Source organism: Hakea prostrata, chromosome 11 (assembly GCF_041222555.1).
Source record: "Hakea prostrata isolate BN-2017 chromosome 11, UWA_Hpros_2, whole genome shotgun sequence".
Lineage (NCBI taxonomy): Eukaryota > Viridiplantae > Streptophyta > Magnoliopsida > Proteales > Proteaceae > Hakea > Hakea prostrata.
The window spans coordinates 16,999,087-17,007,537 of record NC_142610.1 but is presented as its reverse complement, the minus strand read 5'-3'; the positions used below and the strand labels follow the sequence as shown (position 1 = coordinate 17,007,537).

General features: G+C 41.5%; 1 pseudogene; it reads right to left on the bottom strand.

The window, feature by feature from the left end:
* Positions 1-5,358: 5,358 nt before the first annotated feature.
* Positions 5,359-8,451, bottom strand: part of LOC149000452 (ABC transporter C family member 8-like) — a 9,766-nt pseudogene continuing 6,673 nt past the window's right edge.

Genomic DNA, 8,451 nt, shown 5'->3' with positions numbered 1-8,451 from the left:
CCATGGCTGGGGGTATAGGTCACCGCTCTCTCACATCACCATTGGTCTAAGTACTGGCGCATGTCAGGTAAGCCTAGACAAATGCGAGTCTTCTACTTAGTTACATCAACTCAGATCTAGACACGTCTATTCCTCGCCCCGACAATCCTTTCTTGGTATCCTTCACACTAGAGTTCTCATAGTCCCTGACTACGGACTCATCAACCCTATTGGTTATCCACATATGGTAAACGGGAAGCTCTCACGTCCCCTCATGGGTTGGTTACCGGTCTTGAGCGCCCATGAGCTCAAGTTTATCCATATGCAACCATACCAATGAATGACCCCCACAATGTGATTCCTATCCTCTCACGGGTTGGTTACCGGTCTTGAGCGCCATGAATCCCCATTACTACCATGGGTTGTTCGGTCTCAATAACCCTCCGACTAGGGTCTGATCTAACGGGGACATCCTAGCCAAACACTGCTAGACAGTCCTAAGTATGACAACCAATAGTTCAGGAAGGTGTCAAAGGGCATCTCCGGAAACATCCCATAATATTCCCGTTGATGTCCAAAGATAGAAGTGTCAAAAGGACCTCTCCTTTCCAAACCATACCTAATCAGTCACAATCATCAATCAATCACATCACAAGTATAGTAACTCCCCATATGGAAAGTAATCAAGAACATGATCCAACTCATATATAATTGGCAAGTAAAGTCATACATAAACTAAATAATATAAACAAGTAATGCTTCTGTAATTAGAGTAGTTGCATCAGTAGTCCATCAATATAAGAATCTATTTATGGAAATAAATCAGAAAGATTCAAATATGGAAACTAAATCATGCAACCTATGTAATTAAAGAAATAATTATCCTTACCTTAAATAATTCGCAAAGAATCTCGAGAATCAAGGAAGATCTTTTCTAAACTTGGAAGAGGATCCTAGACAATGTACATACCTTATTAGGGAAGATCTCTAGAAGATAGGAATCAAATCAACCAAAAATACACCAAAATAGAGGCTACTGTCTTCATTGGTCGATTGATTGGTCTACTGACTCAGTCGACCAACAGAGCCAGTGATAGACAAAATCAGAGTTTTCTAATCCGAAATCCGAATTTTGTGATTCGAATTGCTACAAAACAAGAAGGGAATGCTATGACAGTGTATTGGTCTAAAGAGAAACTCAAAAACCTTAACAACATCAAGTCCTGAAGTCATAGAATAGGAAATAAAACTTACCATAAATAGGTCAGTCAGGGTTTTTGAAGAAATCATAGCAAATTCATGAAGGGGAAACTAAAGAATAATAGATTACTAATTTGATAGAGAAATCATAGAAAACATGTATAGAACTTCTAGAAAAATAGATCTAAGATTGAAGAACTTTGAATCCAAAAAGAGAAAGAAGATGAAGACATGGTTTCCTTCAAAAGCAAGTGATGATCTTGATTAAGATCATCCATCAAGCCTTAAATCCTTAGGAAAAAGTAGAGAAATGAGTAGAGTGATGGTTGCAACCATGGTAAAAAATTCGAGGGAAACTCAAGTTTCGACCGGGTGAAAATGGGAAACTTAGGTGGAAACTTGGGAAATTTCGAGGAATCCGAGGACTTTTTCGCACAAGTTTCGACATCAAGTTTCGACAGGTTTTAGACACTATTTTGGGGTGGGATTCTGTATTTAAGCTAATTAGTGTTTAAAGAACACATTGGCACATGCATTTTAGTAAAAAAATCAATGTAAATATGTCTTTTAAATTACATAACATTAATGTAAAGATGACCGAGAAGTACACAATAAAGTTAACAATACTTAAGCAAATAAGCATAACATTCAACATGAACATATTAACTTCTAAGCTCTAACTTCTAACTTTTAAGTTCAATTCGAAATATCAAATAAACTGTTAAACATCAGATACAATGTAACTAGTAATAAAAATAAAATGGGAAGTACAACTCACTAAGTCAGTGCCAATAGGAGTGCCTCGGCGGATCCATCCCGTGACTTGAGTGAGTAGTACCGTGCTTGTGACATCCTCTCCCTCGACCAACGGACATAGACATCCCATGACATGTGATGCCTATGGTTGTCGAGGTAATCGACAAGCTGCAGCTCTATAGGTCTGGTCATCAACATGCATAAGATATCCGATCTGAGGAAATGCACAATAAGGATAGGGAAGTCCTTCTTGATGAATCTCAGGGGGTATGGGTTGGGGTTGCACCCCGAAGATCTGCTCCACAAACATCTGTGCCCCCGAATCAGCATCTGTATAAGTTGCACCCCTATGCACATATACCGTCCTCCCATCAGACGCTGGATAATACATCCTACCCTGTTCCACTTCCACTCTTTGTATGTCCTCCATAATCCTGAGGAAACCCACGACCATAAGATGCACTACTATAAGCCCCGAGAAGAAGATGCGGCAGCACCGCTCTCGTGCGAGTGGGGATCAGTGTTGCCGGTATCCGGTATCCGACAGTGGAGCCTCTTGACTCATCTAGACTCATAGATCCTATGGAGCCTGCCAAGCTATTCACTTCAATGGGATTGTAAGACCCGTACGATGAAGTGTCATCCTCATACCCATGTCCATGGTGCTTCCCTTTCCCTTTCCCCTTCCGATTGCAAGTGGAACTACGACCTGCACCGTGGTCGACATCACGGGTAGCATGGGTGAATTGACTCTCCCCGTGAATCTTAATGGCCCTCCATGTCCACGACTCTCAGCTGCTGGCTACGGTGGTGGTCTCTCTGTGGTTCGGCTGAATCTCGATCGGTGGCCCGTCACCACCATCATCATCATCACCACCACCACCATCATTATCATCATCATCATCATCACTCCCCACTTGTCATTCCCACTAGGGCCACTACCAAGTCCATCATCATCATCATCGCTTTGCATCATCCTGTGCACGACTAGCGGGTGGCTGAGTAATATCATCATCATCATCGACCATATAATATTATCCTCACCGACCTTTGGATGCACCGGGGTGTGGTACAAAGGGACGGTTAGGCTCGGTGTGCACTCTCCCCTCTGTGGCCAAGAACTCATTAACATCAGCTCCCATCTCTCGTGCAATCCTGATTGCTGGGTCGACCTCCCGCCTCATCCAATAATGGCTCTCGACCCACTCAAATAGGGGGTACTCCTCCTCATCATCATCTATGGCAAAGATGTCAGCCAACTCAATCTTATCCCCATTACCTTGCTCTTGACCTAACCTAATGTGCTCCTCTCTCAACCTCATATTATAATGAACATATACAAGATCCTCCAGCCGCTTCACCCCCAAACGGTTCCGCCTCTTAGAATGTATCGGATTGAATGTGCTCCGATTACGCTCGCAGCCGGTGGCGGAAGATGTGCGGGAGAGCACTCTAGCGCAATCTTAATCAAGTACTCCGAGTCTAACCCGTATTGCAGCCACCACTCATTTGCAAGAAACATAACCAACCTAATTAATAATAGTAAAAATAAATTGTGTCAAAAACTCAAATTGAGCATCTAAGACTTAGACTAACCCGACTAAGTGACTAACCGGGAGTGGTGTTCTCCCTAGCTTTGAATAGCGATGACGACCGTAGCTACGAGTAGCATCTCTAAAAGCCTTTAAGCTGCGATAAATAATTACAAAGTTAGTAATAAGAAACAAGTATTTAGCCTAATTCTTAAGTACTAGACTACTAGTCATCTCACAAGTCACAACTTACAGTCTTACCTCATTATTAATTAATGCTTGTTTTGTCGCATCCGGTTCCAACCTTTCCACTACTTCATGGACTGCTCGGATCAAATCTGTCCTCATCCCAAGTTCTTTCTTGTAGTGGTACATGGGGTTCAAATAATAGGCTATCAAACAAGCCAACAAATGAGATGGTAAGAAACTATAAAACTACATAATAAGTATTACGTTATTAACAATTAAGTATTTAAGTAATAACTTGAAAATTTTAATAACTTTCAACTCACCAGCCAAATGCAATGGATGTTTCTTGCCTTTCCCACCTTTCTTGGATGATGTTAAGGAATTTCTGGTTGCCCCTAGGATAGACTTTGTTAACCATCTCCTTCATCATCTCAAGCTGCAGCCCATATATGTGGTAAAGTTGGTTTCCTTTGTTGATCTACCAACTTCAAGTTTGTCACCACGGGGTCTAGAAGCTTGATAACAACTCTTAGATTTGCCCGAAGCTATCCTTTGGATATGGTAGCCCGTCTTTGCTCTCCTGCCGGTGATTCGATTGGGGCCAAGCAAACCAGTCTTGAGATGCAAACATAGCACGTAGTTGGGCTTTCTTCTTGAAAACTCTTCAAGGAAATCCAATTTGTGGCAAATCTTGTGACCCCGGGCCTCACCAAATCACCACCACATGTCCTCCTCAACATATCCAAAGCAAATCCATGGTTATATACGAATGTGGTCACATTTCGAGCCATTTGAACCACATTCTTCACAAATTTGACTTCCCCCATGTCTTTTAGCATCAAATCAATACAATGTGCCGCACAAGGAGTCCAAAAGAGCCTATACAGGATCCTCCATCAACTTCATCCCAGCCTTCTTGAAATTGGCGCCATTATCGGTCACAACTTGCACCACGTGCTCGACTCCAACCTCTTTCACCACATTCTTCAACAACCCATATATGTATTTTGCATCCTTCTTGTGACCGGATGCATCAACAGACTTGAGGAACACCGTCCTCCCATCACAATTCAACATAAAATTGATGATAGACTGTCTAGTGGGACCAGTCCAACCATCACACATCATTGTCACCCCATAGTGCATCCACATTGGCTTAAGGCCATCAATGTAGGCTTTCAACTCTTCCTTATGCCGTGGGAGATATACATTATATATCTCATATGGGGTTGGCCCAACCACCCCACGTCCAGCACCACTGATCTCATCCACCATCGCCGTATAATAAGGCCCCTGTGCAGCATTTGCCGGAACTTTGTGATATAATGCCCACTTAGAAAAGGCCATCCCCACCTTGTCCTTCACATTACCCCACATATGCTTTAATTTCTTGTTTTGTTGTGGCCTCGCAAACAAGTCAGGATCAGTGCGTAGTATCTGCACATCAGGATCGGCCTCAATGGGTCTAGAAGCAGTAGATGTGGCACTAGGTCGTGATCGTGGGGCCCATGGTAATGGAACTGACTCTCTGGTACTCTGGCTCCTCCTCATACTGGAGCTGCCTCCACTTGCCCTCCCAACATCTGGATCTCCAGATGACCCTGCACCCACGGCTCTCTGTGTCCTCCTGATCTCATCGAGTCTATAAGACTCCCTACTCATCCTGAGTACTCTCTCCATCTCTGCCTCTGGGGATGATGCATCAGCTGGATCTGGATCCACATTTGTCTCTCCCACCTCCACCTCCTCTAAGCATCTTTGCCTCGGCCCGATCCCTCTTTGCTTTCTTTTGTGCCCTCTTCTCTTGCCCTCCTTTCACATACTTTGCCATTGCCACTTTAACTTCATAAGGGACATTGGGGCATCCAACCACATTGCGGTCCCCTCCCGCTAGATGGATCTTTAGTCTAGTGGCCCCACCTGATCCAATCTTTTTCAAACAATATTTACACTCTGACTTTTTCCTATCATCTGTCGAGGAGGCTTACCATCTTTGCCAAGCTATGTCAGACATTGTGTTTCTATCTGAATCTCCAACTCAAAACTCAAAAGCTTGTGCCTGAATCTGAATTCCTGATACAAACATACATAATATTTAATAATCACCGTTAAAAACTTAAAATAGAAACCCAACAGTCCAACACTTAAATTTTAATCAAAGCATTAATACTTTAACTGTTTAACATCTAATCTAAATACAAAAACTAAGAAAAATTCTTCAATTTAAGCTTGCACTATAATGGAACAAGTGAACAACAATAGAGAAGAGAGAACAAGATAATGGCATATTTCATTAACAAGTTATGTACCAAAATTTCTGGATCAAAATTCAGACATCCAACATTGAACATTCCAACTTGAACATATTCTCTGTAAGTCTTCTATTAAGCATGCTAAATAGCTAATGAGCTAAAGATTTAATTTTTTTAAAGTTTGTAAATGGAATACATCTATTAAGCATGCTGAGCTAAAGATTTAATTTTTTTAAAGTTGTAAATGGAATACATCTATTAAGCATGCTAAACAACTAAAGATTTAATTTTTAAAAATTTGTAAATGGAATACATCTATTAAGCATGCTAAACAACTAAAGATTTAATTTTTTTAAAGTTGTAAATGGAATACATGAGCCAACTTGCAGCAAGACTCGATGCTAAAAACACAAGAATTTCAAGGGGAAAGAAGAGAAGCAAGGGGAAAGAAGAGAAGCAAGGAAATGAAGCTAAAAACCCAAGGAAATGAAGCTAAAAGCAAGGAAACTACTGTTCACAAGTAGATTCAAAGCTAGGTTACCTTCCAATAGACTTCAAACCATGGAAAAAAACAACCAACAAGTGCCGATTTCAGCAAAGGAGGGCTTGAATCTACTTGAAATCATGCAAAACCATGAAGAAATGTCGAAAAATGGTCGAAAAATGGTCGAAAAATCGCGTCGAAACTCTCTGCCTCCGCCTGCGTTTCCCGATCGAAACTCTGGTTTCCCAGAGTTTCGATCGAAGATGATGACTTTTTATAACGTTGAACCGGCTGGTTCACTTAAACCAAAAAACCCTGTTTCGAGTTTCGATCGAAATTTCGAGGGTTTCGATCGAAACTCTCGAAATTTCACAAATTTCCCAGCCGGTTCAGACTGGCTCACCCACATTTCGACCCAATAGGGAAATTTCGAGGGTTTCGATCGAAACCCTCGAAATTTCGAAGATTTCGACCGAAACCAATGATTTTTTTTCGGTACCCCCATGTTTCGTTTCGGTTTTTCAAAAATGCGAAATTTCGGTCGAAATTTCGCATGTTTCGACCGAATTTTTTTCCATGGTTGCAACTGAAGTGCAACATCAACCCCACTGTTCTCAGTCAGAAAAGAAAAGAAAAACTAAAGAAAACTAAAGATGGAGAAGAGAGGAGGATGATCACATAACTTGTGATGCAAAAACAAGAGAAATGACGAAGATCCAACAAGAAAACCACCAAGGATGCAAAGGAGATGACTTGGAAGAGCTTTGGTTTGTTCCAGGAGGTTTGGAGGCACAAAAGATGAATTAGACTCGAGGGTTGACTTAAATAGAGCAGCCAAGACCTAATTCAACAAAACAAATCTCATTGGTCGATTGATTGGACGACTGGCCCAGTCGACCAATCAGGACAGCAAGGCCAAGGGAGGAAATTGAAGGTCCAGATCAAATCCAAACTTAAAGAGGTTTTGCACACACACCAAGTGGCTTACCTAGTATGTAGAAATGCCTTCGAACCAAGTCAGATAATACTCCAAGTCCATCAACTAATCTTGTCTTCATTAGGGTGCAGTTTCCTTTTCAGTCCTGAACAAGTTTCCATAAATGGAACACTGTCATCAACTTCCATGGATTCTAAACCAAACACCAAGTCTTCCACTGAGATGACCCATAGTTGACTTCTTCCTTTACTTCAGGTTGTCGGACCTACAGACAACAGGGTTTCCGGGTTGAGGTCAGGACTGGATTTCACATTGACTCTTCTACTAGTCATGTGGAAGTCTATGCTTGCCTCATGCTTCTCAACTAGACAATAAGGATGGAATTCATGTGGGATCCATTAGAAGTCCCACCTCCGATACATTTTGTTAGTTTTCGAAAGTAAACTCCATCTTTATTGTAGTAAAGAAGTGTCAGTGTCAAACTGTCAGTGTCAAGGAGCACAGATCCTCTAACCAGTCACTTAGACAAGGGTGTGAGAGGGAGGACATTGCTCTACCTGTTGGGATAGAGGATCCTAACTCCATTTTTACTTCCAAATTTTTAACCTTAAATGGCATCTTGGTTTCTTAATGGGCAAATTTACTTGATGTGCAAGTGGGTAAAGATCATTTTTTGGCTTAAGATTGTGGTTTCTCACATTCATTTATCACATATTTACTAGAGCTGAGCCCATTAAGAGTGTGAGGGGAGCATGTTGATCTGAAGTCCATTTTTACAAGTTTGAATCTGTCTCTTGGATGGTCTCTACGACTACGACTATTGTCCACGAATTACATGGAGTCCACAAGGTTAGGATAATGCGATTTATTTTTGAGTAAATGACACGGACACCCCAAAATAGAAACCTAAAAGCACTGACACCCAATTTATGTTTGAAAAACACACAGGTCCTATTCCGTTAACATGGTTAGTTATACAATTTGAAAGACTATTATACCCTCGTATTTACAATGACACATCAACCTTACAGCTAAAACAAAAAATGAGAGACTGGAGAAGACTCTGTTTGCTCCTTCACTCAGACCTGCAATAGCCATATCGATCCTTGCAAACCTTCCACC